Source organism: Falco punctatus, assembly GCF_963210335.1.
Source record: "Falco punctatus genome assembly, contig: scaffold_118, whole genome shotgun sequence".
Lineage (NCBI taxonomy): Eukaryota > Metazoa > Chordata > Aves > Falconiformes > Falconidae > Falco > Falco punctatus.
Window position 1 is genome coordinate 82,946 of NW_027660075.1, and position 14,982 is coordinate 97,927.

The following is a 14,982-nucleotide window of genomic DNA, read 5'->3' on the forward strand; positions in this document are numbered from 1 at the left end:
GTTCCAAACACACCCCATGCACAACTCCAGCGGGGAAGGTGCCAGAAAGGAGTTCTGTTGGTAGTTCTTCCACTGCCCCGGTAGCCAGCTGAAAGACACCACAAAAGTGGTTCTACCTGCTTTCTGGTCAGAGATGGGCAATCGCTGACTTTTGGAGTAGGCTGGTGAGATAGTGTTGCAAACACACCCCATGCAGAACTCCCCCGGGGAAGGTGCCAGAAAGGAGTTCTGTTGGTAGTTCTTCTACTGCCCCGGTAGCCAGCTGAAAGACACCAGAAAATTGTTTTTACCTGATTGCTGGGCTGAGATGGGCAATCGCTGACTTTTGGAGTCGGCTGGTGACAAAATGTTCCAAACACACCCCATGCACAACTCCACCGGGGAAGGTGCCAGAAAGGAATTCCGTTGCTTGTTCTTCCACTGCCCCGGTAGCCAGATGAAAGACACCACAAAAGTTGTTCTACCTGATTGCTGGGCTGAGATGGGCAATCGCTGACTTTGGGAGTCAGCTGGTGACAAAATGTTGCAAACACACCCCATGCACAACTCCACCAGGGAAGGTGCCAGAAAGGAGTTCTGTTGGTAGTTCTTCCACTGCCCCGGTAGCCAGATGAAAGACACCACAAAAGTGGTTCTACCTGCTTGCTGGGCTGAGATGGGGAATCGCTGACTTTTGGAGTCGGCTGGTGACGAAATGTTCCAAACACACCCCATGCACAACTCCCCCGGGGAAGGTGCCAGAAAGGAGTTCTGTTGGTAGTTCTTCCACTGCCCCGGTAGCCAGCTGAAAGACACCACAAAAGTGGTTCTACCTGCTTGCTGGGCTGAGATGGGGAATCGCTGACTTTTGTAGTAGACTGGTGAGAAAGTGTTCCAAACACACCCCATGCACAACTCCAGCGGGGAAGGTGCCAGAAAGGAATTCCGTTGCTTGTTCTTCCACTGCCCCGGTAGCCAGCTGAAAGACACCACAAAAGTGGTTCTACCTGCTAACTGGTATGAGATGGGGAATCGCTGACTTTTGACTCGGCTGGTGACAAAATGTTCCAAACACACCCCATGCACAACTCCAGCGGGGAAGGTGCCAGAAAGGAGTTCTGTTGGTAGTTCTTACACTGCCCCGGTAGCCAGCTGAAAGACATCACAAAAGTGGTTCTACCTGCTTGCTGGGCTGAGATGGGCAATCGCTGACTTTTGGAGTCGGCTGGTGAAAAAGTGTTCCAAACACACCCCATAAACAACTCCAGCCGGGAAGGTGCCAGAAAGGAGTTCTGTTGGTAGTTCTTCCACTGCCCCGGTAGCCAGCTGAAGGACACCACGAAAGTGGTTCTACCTGCTTGCTGGGCTGAGATGGGGAATCGCTGACTTTTGGAGTAGGCTGGTGAGATAGTGCTGCAAACACACCCCATGCACAACTCCACCGGGAAAGGTGCCAGAAAGGAGTTCTGTTGGTAGTTCTTCCACTGCCCCGGTAGCCAGATGAAAGACACCACAAAAGTGGTTCTGCCTGCTTGCTGGGCTGAGATGAGCAATCGCTGACTTTTGACTCGGCTGGTGACAAAATGTTCCAAACACACCCCATGCACAACTCCACCGGGGAAGGTGCCAGAAAGGAGTTCTGTTGGTAGTTCTTCCACTGCCCCGGTAGCCAGCTGAAAGACACCAGAAAATTGGTTTTACCTGCTTGCTGGGCTGAGATGGGCAATCGCTGACTTTTGACTCGGCTGGTGACAAAATGTTCCAAACACACCCCATGCACAACTCCAGCGGGGAAGGTGCCAGAAAGGAGTTCTGTTGGTAGTTCTTCCACTGCCCCGGTAGCCAGCTGAAGGACACCACGAAAGTGGTTCTACCTGCTTGCTGGGCTGAGATGGGCAATCGCTGACTTTTGACTCGGCTGGTGACAAAATGTTCCAAACACACCCCATGCACAACTCCACCGGGGAAGGTGCCAGAAAGGAGTTCTGTTGGTAGTTCTGACACTGCCCCGGTAGCCAGATGAAAGACACCACAAAAGTGGTTCTACCTGCTTTCTGGTCAGAGATGGGCAATCACTGACTTTTGGAGTTGGCTGGTGATAAAATGTTCCAAACACACCCCATGCACAACTCCACCGGGGAGGGTGCCAGAAAGGAGTTCTGTTGGTAGTTCTTACACTGCCCCGGTAGCCAGCTGAAGGACACCACGAAAGTGGTTCTACCTGCTTGCTGGGCAGAGATGGGCAATCGCTGACTTTTGACTCGGCTGGTGACAAAATGTTCCAAACACACCCCATGAACAACTCCACCGGGGAAGGTGCCAGAAAGGAGTTCTGTTGGTAGTTCTGACACTGCCCCGGTAGCCAGATGAAAGACACCACAAAAGTGGTTCTACCTGCTTGCTGGTCAGAGATGGGCAATCGCTGACTTTGGGAGTCGGCTGGTGACAAAATGTTCCAAACACACCCCATGCACAACTCCACCGGGGAAGGTGTCAGAAAGGAGTTCTGTTGGTAGTTCTTCCACTGCCCCGGTAGCCAGCTGAAAGACACCACAAAAGTGGTTCTACCTGCTTGCTGGGCTGAGATGGGGAATCGCTGACTTTTGGAGTCGGCTGGTGACAAAATGTTCCAAAGTCACCCCATGCACAACTCCACCGGGGAAGGTGCCAGAAAGGAGTTCTGTTGGTAGTTCTTCCACTGCCCCGGTAGCCAGCTGAAAGACACCACAAAAGTGGTTCTACCTGCTTGCTGGGCTGAGATGGGGAATCGCTGACTTTTGGAGTAGGCTGGTGAGATAGTGTTGCAAACACACCCCATGCACAACTCCCCCGGGGAAGGTGCCAGAAAGGAGTTCTGTTGGTAGTTCTTCCACTGCCCCGGTAGCCAGCTGAAAGACACCACAAAAGTGGTTCTACCTGCTTTCTAGGCTGAGATGGGCAATCGCTGACTTTTGGAGTCGGCTGGTGAGAAAGTGTTGCAAACACACCCCATGCACAACTCCACCGGGGAAGGTGCCAGAAAGGAGTTCTGTTGGTAGTTCTTACACTGCCGCGGTAGCCAGCTGAAAGACACCACGAAAGTGGTTCTACCTGCTTGCTGGGCTGAGATGGGCAATCGCTGACTTTTGGAGTCGGCTGGTGACAAAATGTTGCAAACACACCCCATGCACAACTCCAGCGGGGAAGGTGCCAGAAAGGAGTTCTGTTGGTAGTTCTGACACTGCCCCGGTAGCCAGATGAAAGACACCACAAAAGTGGTTCTACCTGCTTTCTGGTCAGAGATGGGCAATCGCTGACTTTTGGAGTTGGCTGGTGACAAAATGTTCCAAACACACCCCATGCACAACTCCACCGGGGAGGGTGCCAGAAAGGAGTTCTGTTGGTAGTTCTTACACTGCCCCGGTAGCCAGCTGAAGGACACCACGAAAGTGGTTCTACCTGCTTGCTGGGCTGACATGGGCAATCGCTGACTTTTGACTCGGCTGGTGACAAAATGTTCCAAACACACCCCATGAACAACTCCACCGGGGAAGGTGCCAGAAAGGAGTTCTGGTGGTAGTTCTTACACTGCCCCGGTAGCCAGATGAAAGACACCACAAAAGTGGTTCTAACTGCTTTCTGGTCAGAGATGGGCAATCGCTGACTTTGGGAGTCGGCTGGTGAGAAAGTGTTCCAAACACACCCCATGCACAACTCCACCGGGGAGGGTGCCAGAAAGGAGTTCTGTTGGTAGTTCTTACACTGCCCCGGTAGCCAGCTGAAGGACACCACGAAAGTGGTTCTACCTGCTTGCTGGGCTGAGATGGGCAATCGCTGACTTTTGACTCGGCTGGTGACAAAATGTTCCAAACACACCCCATGAACAACTCCACCAGGGAAGGTGCCAGAAAGGAATTCCGTTGCTTGTTCTTCCACTGCCCCGGTAGCCAGCTGAAAGACACCACAAAAGTGGTTCTACCTGCTTGCTGGGCTGAGATGGGCAATCGCTGACTTTTGGAGTAGGCTGGTGAGAAAGTGTTGCAAACACACCCCATGCACAACTCCACCGGGAAAGGTGCCAGAAAGGAGTTCTGGTGGTAGTTCTTACACTGCCGCGGTAGCCAGCTGAAAGACACCACGAAAGTGGTTCTACCTGCTTGCTGGGCTGAGATGGGCAATCGCTGACTTTTGGAGTCGGCTGGTGACAAAATGTTGCAAACACACCCCATGCACAACTCCAGCGGGGAAGGTGCCAGAAAGGAGTTCTGTTGGTAGTTCTGACACTGCCCCGGTAGCCAGATGAAAGACACCACAAAAGTGGTTCTACCTGCTTTCTGGTCAGAGATGGGCAATCGCTGACTTTTGGAGTTGGCTGGTGACAAAATGTTCCAAACACACCCCATGCACAACTCCACCGGGGAGGGTGCCAGAAAGGAGTTCTGTTGGTAGTTCTTACACTGCCCCGGTAGCCAGCTGAAGGACACCACGAAAGTGGTTCTACCTGCTTGCTGGGCTGACATGGGCAATCGCTGACTTTTGACTCGGCTGGTGACAAAATGTTCCAAACACACCCCATGAACAACTCCACCGGGGAAGGTGCCAGAAAGGAGTTCTGGTGGTAGTTCTTACACTGCCCCGGTAGCCAGCTGAAAGACACCACAAAAGTGGTTCTACCTGCTTTCTGGTCAGAGATGGGCAATCGCTGACTTTGGGAGTCGGCTGGTGAGAAAGTGTTCCAAACACACCCCATGCACAACTCCACCGGGGAGGGTGCCAGAAAGGAGTTCTGTTGGTAGTTCTTACACTGCCCCGGTAGCCAGCTGAAGGACACCACAAAAGTTGTTCTACCTGCTTGCTGGGCTGAGATGGGGCATCGCTGCCTTTTGGAGTCGGCTGGTGACAAAACGTTCCAAACACACAGCATGCACAACTCCAGCGGGGAGGGTGCCAGAAAGGAGTTCTGGTGGTAGTTCTTCTACTGCCCCGGTAGCCAGCTGAAAGACACCACAAAAGTGGTTCTACCTGCTTGCTGGGCTGAGATGGGCAATCGCTGACTTTTGGAGTCGGCTGGTGAGAAAGTGTTCCAAACACACCCCATGCACAACTCCAGCGGGGAAGGTGCCAGAAAGGAGTTCTGTTGGTAGTTCTTCCACTGCCCCGGTAGCCAGCTGAAGGACACCACGAAAGTGGTTCTACCTGCTTGCTGGGCTGAGATGGGGAATCGCTGACTTTTGGAGTAGGCTGGTGAGATAGTGTTGCAAACACACCCCATGCACAACTCCACCGGGAAAGGTGCCAGAAAGGAGTTCTGTTGGTAGTTCTGACACTGCCCCGGTAGCCAGATGAAAGACACCACAAAAGTGGTTCTACCTGCTTTCTGGTCAGAGATGGGCAATCGCTGACTTTTGGAGTTGGCTGGTGACAAAATGTTCCAAACACACCCCATGCACAACTCCACCGGGGAAGGTGCCAGAAAGGAATTCCGTTGCTTGTTCTTCCACTGCCCCGGTAGCCAGCTGAAAGACACCACAAAAGTGGTTCTACCTGCTTGCTGGGCTGAGATGGGGAATCGCTGACTTTTGACTCGGATGGTGACAAAATGTTCCAAACACACCCCATGCACAACTCCACCGGGGAAGGTGCCAGAAAGGAGTTCTGTTGGTAGTTCTTCCACTGCCCCGGTAGCCAGCTGAAAGACACCACAAAAGTGGTTCTACCTGCTTGCTGGGCTGAGATGGGGAATCGCTGCCTTTTGGAGTCGGCTGGTGACAAAATGTTCCAAACACACCCCATGCACAACTCCACCGGGGAAGGTGCCAGAAAGGAGTTCTGTTGGTAGTTCTTACACTGCCCCGGTAGCCAGCTGAAAGACACCACAAAAGTGGTTTTACCTGATTGCTGGGCTGAGATGGGCAATCGCTGACTTTGGGAGTCAGCTGGTGACAAAATGTTGCAAACACACCCCATGCACAACTCCACCAGGGAAGGTGCCAGAAAGGAGTTCTGTTGGTAGTTCTTCCACTGCCCCGGTAGCCAGATGAAAGACACCACAAAAGTGGTTCTACCTGCTTGCTGGGCTGAGATGGGGAATCGCTGACTTTTGGAGTCGGCTGGTGACAAAATGTTCCAAACACACCCCATGGACAACTCCAGCGGGGAAGGTGCCAGAAAGGAGTTCTGGTGGTAGTTCTTCCACTGCCCCGGTAGCCAGCTGAAAGACACCACAAAAGTGGTTCTACCTGCTTGCTGGGCTGAGATGGGCAATCGCTGACTTTTGGAGTCGGCTGGTGACAAAATGTTCCAAAGTCACCCCATGCACAACTCCACCGGGGAAGGTGCCAGAAAGGAGTTCTGTTGGTAGTTCTTCCACTGCCCCGGTAGCCAGCAGAAAGACACCACAAAAGTGGTTCTACCTGCTTGCTGGGCTGAGATGGGCAATCGCTGACTTTTGACTCGGCTGGTGACAAAATGTTCCAAACACACCCCATGCACAACTCCAGCGGGGAAGGTGCCAGAAAGGAGTTCTGTTGGTAGTTCTTCCACTGCCCCGGTAGCCAGCTGAAAGACACCACAAAAGTGGTTCTACCTGCTTTCTGGTCAGAGATGGGCAATCGCTGACTTTTGACTCGGCTGGTGACAAAATGTTCCAAACACACAGCATGCACAACTCCAGCGGGGAAGGTGCCAGAAAGGAGTTCTGTTGGTAGTTCTTCCACTGCCCCGGTAGCCAGCTGAAAGACACCACAAAAGTTGTTCTACCTGCTTGCTGGGCTGAGATGGGCAATCGCTGACTTTTGGAGTCGGCTGGTGACAAAATGTTCCAAACACACCCCATGCACAACTCCACCGGGGAAGGTGCCAGAAAGGAGTTCTGTTGGTAGTTCTTCCTCTGCCCCGGTAGCCAGCTGAAAGACACCACGAAAGTGGTTCTACCTGCTTGCTGGGCTGAGATGGGCAATCACTGAATTTGGGAGTCGGCTGCTGACAAAATGTTCCAAACACACCCCATGCACAACTCCACCGGGGAAGGTGCCAGAAAGGAGTTCTGGTGGTAGTTCTTCCACTGCCCCGGTAGCCAGCTGAAAGACACCAGAAAATTGGTTTTACCTGATTGCTGGGCTGAGATGGGCAATCGCTGACTTTGGGAGTCAGCTGGTGACAAAATGTTCCAAAGACACCCCATGCACAACTCCACCGGGGAAGGTGCCAGAAAGGAGTTCTGTTGGTAGTTCTTATACTGCCCCGGTAGCCAGATGAAAGACACCACAAAAGTGGTTCTACCTGCTTGCTGGGCTGAGATGGGCATCGCTGACTTTTGGAGTCGGCTGGTGACAAAATGTTCCAAACACACCCCATGCACAACTCCACCGGGGAAGGTGCCAGAAAGGAGTTCTGTTGGTAGTTCAGACACTGCCCCGGTAGCCAGCTGAAAGACACCACAAAAGTGGTTCTACCTGCTTGCTGGGCTGAGATGGGCAATCGCTGACTTTTGGAGTTGGCTGGTGACAAAATGTTCCAAACACACCCCATGCACAACTCCACCGGGGAGGGTGCCAGAAAGGAGTTCTGTTGGTAGTTCTTACACTGCCCCGGTAGCCAGCTGAAGGACACCACGAAAGTGGTTCTACCTGCTTGCTGGGCTGAGATGGGCAATCGCTGACTTTTGACTCGGCTGGTGACAAAATGTTCCAAACACACCCCATGCACAACTCCAGCGGGGAAGGTGCCAGAAAGGAGTTCTGTTGGTAGTTCTGACACTGCCCCGGTAGCCAGATGAAAGACACCACAAAAGTGGTTCTACCTGCTTTCTGGTCAGAGATGGGCAATCGCTGACTTTTGGAGTTGGCTGGTGACAAAATGTTCCAAACACACCCCATGCACAACTCCACCGGGGAGGGTGCCAGAAAGGAGTTCTGTTGGTAGTTCTTACACTGCCCCGGTAGCCAGCTGAAGGACACCACGAAAGTGGTTCTACCTGCTTGCTGGGCTGACATGGGCAATCGCTGACTTTTGGAGTCGGCTGGTGACAAAATGTTCCAAACACACCCCATGCACAACTCCACCGGGGAAGGTGCCAGAAAGGAGTTCTGTTGGTAGTTCTTCCACTGCCCCGGTAGCCAGCTGAAAGACACCACAAAAGTTGTTCTACCTGCTTGCTGGGCTGACATGGGCAATCGCTGACTTTTGGAGTCGGCTGGTGACAAAATGTTCCAAACACACCCCATGCACAACTCCACCGGGGAAGGTGCCAGAAAGGAGTTCTGTTGGTAGTTCTTCCACTGCCCCGGTAGCCAGCTGAAAGACACCAGAAAATTGGTTTTACCTGCTTGCTGGGCTGAGATGGGCAATCGATGACTTTTGACTCGGCTGGTGACAAAATGTTCCAAACACACCCCATGCACAACTCCACCGGGGAAGGTGCCAGAAAGGAGTTCTGTTGGTAGTTCTTCTACTGCCCCGGTAGCCAGCTGAAAGACACCACAAAAGTGGTTCTACCTGCTTGCTGGGCTGAGATGGGGAATCGCTGCCTTTTGGAGTAGGCTGGTGAGATAGTGTTGCAAACACACAGCATGCACAACTCCAGCGGGGAAGGTGCCAGAAAGGAGTTCTGGTGGTAGTTCTTCTACTGCCCCGGTAGCCAGCTGAAAGACACCACAAAAGTGGTTCTACCTGCTTGCTGGGCTGAGATGGGCAATCGCTGAATTTGGGAGTCGGCTGGTGACAAAATGTTGCAAACACACCCCATGCACAACTCCACCGGGGAGGGTGCCAGAAAGGAGTTCTGTTGGTAGTTCTTACACTGCCCCGGTAGCCAGCTGAAGGACACCACGAAAGTGGTTCTACCTGCTTGCTGGGCTGACATGGGCAATCGCTGACTTTTGACTCGGCTGGTGACAAAATGTTCCAAACACACCCCATGAACAACTCCACCGGGGAAGGTGCCAGAAAGGAGTTCTGGTGGTAGTTCTTACACTGCCCCGGTAGCCAGCTGAAAGACACCACAAAAGTGGTTCTACCTGCTTTCTGGTCAGAGATGGGCAATCGCTGACTTTGGGAGTCGGCTGGTGAGAAAGTGTTCCAAACACACCCCATGCACAACTCCACCGGGGAGGGTGCCAGAAAGGAGTTCTGTTGGTAGTTCTTACACTGCCCCGGTAGCCAGCTGAAGGACACCACAAAAGTTGTTCTACCTGCTTGCTGGGCTGAGATGGGGAATCGCTGACTTTTGGAGTCGGCTGGTGAGAAAGTGTTCCAAACACACCCCATGCACAACTCCACCGGGGAAGGTGCCAGAAAGGAGTTCTGTTGGTAGTTCTTCCACTGCCCCGGTAGCCAGCTGAAAGACACCAGAAAATTGGTTTTACCTGCTTGCTGGGCTGAGATGGGCAATCGATGACTTTTGACTCGGCTGGTGACAAAATGTTCCAAACACACCCCATGCACAACTCCACCGGGGAAGGTGCCAGAAAGGAGTTCTGGTGGTAGTTCTTCTACTGCCCCGGTAGCCAGCTGAAAGACACCACAAAAGTGGTTCTACCTGCTTGCTGGGCTGAGATGGGGAATCGCTGCCTTTTGGAGTCGGCTGGTGACAAAACGTTCCAAACACACAGCATGCACAACTCCAGCGGGGAAGGTGCCAGAAAGGAGTTCTGGTGGTAGTTCTTCTACTGCCCCGGTAGCCAGCTGAAAGACACCACAAAAGTGGTTCTACCTGCTTGCTGGGCTGAGATGGGCAATCGCTGAATTTGGGAGTCGGCTGGTGACAAAATGTTGCAAACACACCCCATGCACAACTCCAGCGGGGAAGGTGCCAGAAAGGAGTTCTGTTGGTAGTTCTTACACTGCCCCGGTAGCCAGCTGAAAGACACCACAAAAGTGGTTCTACCTGCTTGCTGGGCTGAGATGGGCAATCGCTGACTTTTGGAGTCGGCTGGTGAGAAAGTGTTCCAAACACACCCCATGCACAACTCCAGCGGGGAAGGTGCCAGAAAGGAGTTCTGTTGGTAGTTCTTCCACTGCCCCGGTAGCCAGCTGAAGGACACCACGAAAGTGGTTCTACCTGCTTGCTGGGCTGAGATGGGGAATCGCTGACTTTTGGAGTAGGCTGGTGAGATAGTGTTGCAAACACACCCCATGCACAACTCCACCGGGAAAGGTGCCAGAAAGGAGTTCTGTTGGTAGTTCTGACACTGCCCCGGTAGCCAGATGAAAGACACCACAAAAGTGGTTCTACCTGCTTTCTGGTCAGAGATGGGCAATCGCTGACTTTTGGAGTTGGCTGGTGACAAAATGTTCCAAACACACCCCATGCACAACTCCACCGGGGAAGGTGCCAGAAAGGAATTCCGTTGCTTGTTCTTCCACTGCCCCGGTAGCCAGCTGAAAGACACCACAAAAGTGGTTCTACCTGCTTGCTGGGCTGAGATGGGGAATCGCTGACTTTTGACTCGGATGGTGACAAAATGTTCCAAACACACCCCATGCACAACTCCACCGGGGAAGGTGCCAGAAAGGAGTTCTGTTGGTAGTTCTTCCACTGCCCCGGTAGCCAGCTGAAAGACACCACAAAAGTGGTTCTACCTGCTTGCTGGGCTGAGATGGGGAATCGCTGACTTTTGACTCGGCTGGTGACAAAATGTTCCAAACACACCCCATGCACAACTCCACCGGGGAAGGTGCCAGAAAGGAGTTCTGTTGGTAGTTCTTACACTGCCCCGGTAGCCAGCTGAAAGACACCACAAAAGTGGTTCTACCTGCTTGCTGGGCTGAGATGGGCAATCGCTGACTTTTGGAGTCGGCTGGTGAGATAGTTTTGCAAACACACCCCATGCACAACTCCACCGGGGAAGGTGCCAGAAAGGAGTTCTGTAGGTAGTTCTTCCACTGCCCCGGTAGCCAGCTGAAAGACACCACGAAAGTGGTTCTACCTGCTTGCTGGGCTGAGATGGGGAATCGCTGACTTTTGACTCGGCTGGTGACAAAATGTTCCAAACACACCCCATGCACAACTCCACCGGGGAAGGTGCCAGAAAGGAGTTCTGTTGGTAGTTCTTCCACTCCCCGGTAGCCAGCTGAAAGACACCACAAAAGTGGTTTTACCTGCTTGCTGGGCTGAGATGGGCAATCGCTGACTTTTGACTCGGCTGGTGACAAAATGTTCCAAACACACCCCATGCACAACTCCACCGGGGAAGGTGCCAGAAAGGAGTTCTGTTGGTAGTTCTGACACTGCCCCGGTAGCCAGATGAAAGACACCACAAAAGTGGTTCTACCTGCTTTCTGGTCAGAGATGGGCAATCGCTGACTTTTGGAGTTGGCTGGTGACAAAATGTTCCAAACACACCCCATGCACAACTCCACCGGGGAGGGTGCCAGAAAGGAGTTCTGTTGGTAGTTCTTACACTGTCCCGGTAGCCAGCTGAAGGACACCACGAAAGTGGTTCTACCTGCTTGCTGGGCTGAGATGGGCAATCGCTGATTTTTGACTCGGCTGGTGACAAAATGTTCCAAACACACCCCATGAACAACTCCAGCGGGGAAGGTGCCAGAAAGGAGTTCTGTTGGTAGTTCTTCCACTGCCCCGGTAGCCAGCTGAAAGACACCACAAAAGTGGTTCTACCTGCTTGCTGGGCTGAGATGGGGAATCGCTGACTTTGGGAGTCGGCTGGTGACAAAATGTTCCAAACACACCCCATGCACAACTCCACCGGGGAAGGTGCCAGAAAGGAGTTCTGTTGGTAGTTCTTCCACTGCCCCGGTAGCCAGCTGAAGGACACCACGAAAGTGGTTCTACCTGCTTGCTGGGCTGAGATGGGCAATCGCTGACTTTTGACTCGGCTGGTGACAAAATGTTCCAAACACACCCCATGCACAACTCCACCGGGGAAGGTGCCAGAAAGGAGTTCTGTTGGTAGTTCTGACACTGCCCCGGTAGCCAGATGAAAGACACCACAAAAGTGGTTCTACCTGCTTTCTGGTCAGAGATGGGCAATCACTGACTTTTGGAGTTGGCTGGTGATAAAATGTTCCAAACACACCCCATGCACAACTCCACCGGGGAGGGTGCCAGAAAGGAGTTCTGTTGGTAGTTCTTACACTGCCCCGGTAGCCAGCTGAAGGACACCACGAAAGTGGTTCTACCTGCTTGCTGGGCAGAGATGGGCAATCGCTGACTTTTGGCTCGGCTGGTGACAAAATGTTCCAAACACACCCCATGAACAACTCCACCGGGGAAGGTGCCAGAAAGGAGTTCTGTTGGTAGTTCTGACACTGCCCCGGTAGCCAGATGAAAGACACCACAAAAGTGGTTCTACCTGCTTGCTGGTCAGAGATGGGCAATCGCTGACTTTGGGAGTCGGCTGGTGACAAAATGTTCCAAACACACCCCATGCACAACTCCACCGGGGAAGGTGTCAGAAAGGAGTTCTGTTGGTAGTTCTTCCACTGCCCCGGTAGCCAGCTGAAAGACACCACAAAAGTGGTTCTACCTGCTTGCTGGGCTGAGATGGGGAATCGCTGACTTTTGGAGTCGGCTGGTGACAAAATGTTCCAAAGTCACCCCATGCACAACTCCACCGGGGAAGGTGCCAGAAAGGAGTTCTGTTGGTAGTTCTTACACTGCCCCGGTAGCCAGCTGAAAGACACCACAAAAGTGGTTCTACCTGCTTGCTGGGCTGAGATGGGGAATCGCTGACTTTTGGAGTAGGCTGGTGAGATAGTGTTCCAAACACACCCCATGCACAACTCCCCCGGGGAAGGTGCCAGAAAGGAGTTCTGTTGGTAGTTCTTCCACTGCCCCGGTAGCCAGCTGAAAGACACCACAAAAGTGGTTCTACCTGCTTTCTAGGCTGAGATGGGCAATCGCTGACTTTTGGAGTCGGCTGGTGAGAAAGTGTTGCAAACACACCCCATGCACAACTCCACCGGGGAAGGTGCCAGAAAGGAGTTCTGTTGGTAGTTCTTACACTGCCGCGGTAGCCAGCTGAAAGACACCACGAAAGTGGTTCTACCTGCTTGCTGGGCTGAGATGGGCAATCGCTGACTTTTGGAGTCGGCTGGTGACAAAATGTTGCAAACACACCCCATGCACAACTCCAGCGGGGAAGGTGCCAGAAAGGAGTTCTGTTGGTAGTTCTGACACTGCCCCGGTAGCCAGATGAAAGACACCACAAAAGTGGTTCTACCTGCTTTCTGGTCAGAGATGGGCAATCGCTGACTTTTGGAGTTTGCTGGTGACAAAATGTTCCAAACACACCCCATGCACAACTCCACCGGGGAGGGTGCCAGAAAGGAGTTCTGTTGGTAGTTCTTACACTGCCCCGGTAGCCAGCTGAAGGACACCACGAAAGTGGTTCTACCTGCTTGCTGGGCTGACATGGGCAATCGCTGACTTTTGACTCGGCTGGTGACAAAATGTTCCAAACACACCCCATGAACAACTCCACCGGGGAAGGTGCCAGAAAGGAGTTCTGGTGGTAGTTCTTACACTGCCCCGGTAGCCAGCTGAAAGACACCACAAAAGTGGTTCTAACTGCTTTCTGGTCAGAGATGGGCAATCGCTGACTTTGGGAGTCGGCTGGTGAGAAAGTGTTCCAAACACACCCCATGCACAACTCCACCGGGGAGGGTGCCAGAAAGGAGTTCTGTTGGTAGTTCTTACACTGCCCCGGTAGCCAGCTGAAGGACACCACGAAAGTGGTTCTACCTGCTTGCTGGGCTGAGATGGGGAATCGCTGACTTTTGACTCGGCTGGTGACAAAATGTTCCAAACACACCCCATGAACAACTCCACCAGGGAAGGTGCCAGAAAGGAATTCCGTTGCTTGTTCTTCCACTGCCCCGGTAGCCAGCTGAAAGACACCACAAAAGTGGTTCTACCTGCTTGCTGGGCTGAGATGGGCAATCGCTGACTTTTGGAGTCGGCTGGTGAGAAAGTGTTGCAAACACACCCCATGCACAACTCCACCGGGGAAGGTGCCAGAAAGGAGTTCTGTTGGTAGTTCTTCCACTGCCCCGGTAGCCAGCTGAAAGACACCACAAAAGTGGTTCTACCTGCTTGCTGGGCTGAGATGGGCAATCGCTGACTTTTGGAGTCGGCTGGTGAGAAAGTGTTCCAAACACACCCCATGCACAACTCCAGCGGGGAAGGTGCCAGAAAGGAGTTCTGTTGGTAGTTCTTCCACTGCCCCGGTAGCCAGCTGAAGGACACCACAAAAGTGGTTCTACCTGCTTGCTGGGCTGAGATGGGCAATCGCTGACTTTTGGAGTAGGCTGGTGAGATAGTGTTGCAAACACACCCCATGCACAACTCCACCGGGAAAGGTGCCAGAAAGGAGTTCTGTTGGTAGTTCTTCCACTGCCCCGGTAGCCAGCTGAAAGACACCACAAAAGTGGTTCTACCTGCTTGCTGGGCTGAGATGGGGAATCGCTGACTTTTGGAGTCGGCTGGTGACAAAATGTTCCAAAGTCACCCCATGCACAACTCCACCGGGGAAGGTGCCAGAAAGGAGTTCTGTTGGTAGTTCTTACACTGCCGCGGTAGCCAGCTGAAAGACACCACGAAAGTGGTTCTACCTGCTTGCTGGGCTGAGATGGGCAATCGCTGACTTTTGGAGTCGGCTGGTGACAAAATGTTGCAAACACACCCCATGCACAACTCCAGCGGGGAAGGTGCCAGAAAGGAGTTCTGTTGGTAGTTCTGACACTGCCCCGGTAGCCAGATGAAAGACACCACAAAAGTGGTTCTACCTGCTTTCTGGTCAGAGATGGGCAATCGCTGACTTTTGGAGTTGGCTGGTGACAAAATGTTCCAAACACACCCCATGTACAACTCCACCGGGGAGGGTGCCAGAAAGGAGTTCTGTTGGTAGTTCTTACACTGCCCCGGTAGCCAGCTGAAGGACACCACGAAAGTGGTTCTACCTGCTTGCTGGGCTGACATGGGCAATCGCTGACTTTTGACTCGGCTGGTGACAAAATGTTCCAAACACACCCCATGAACAACTCCACCGGGGAAGGTGCCAG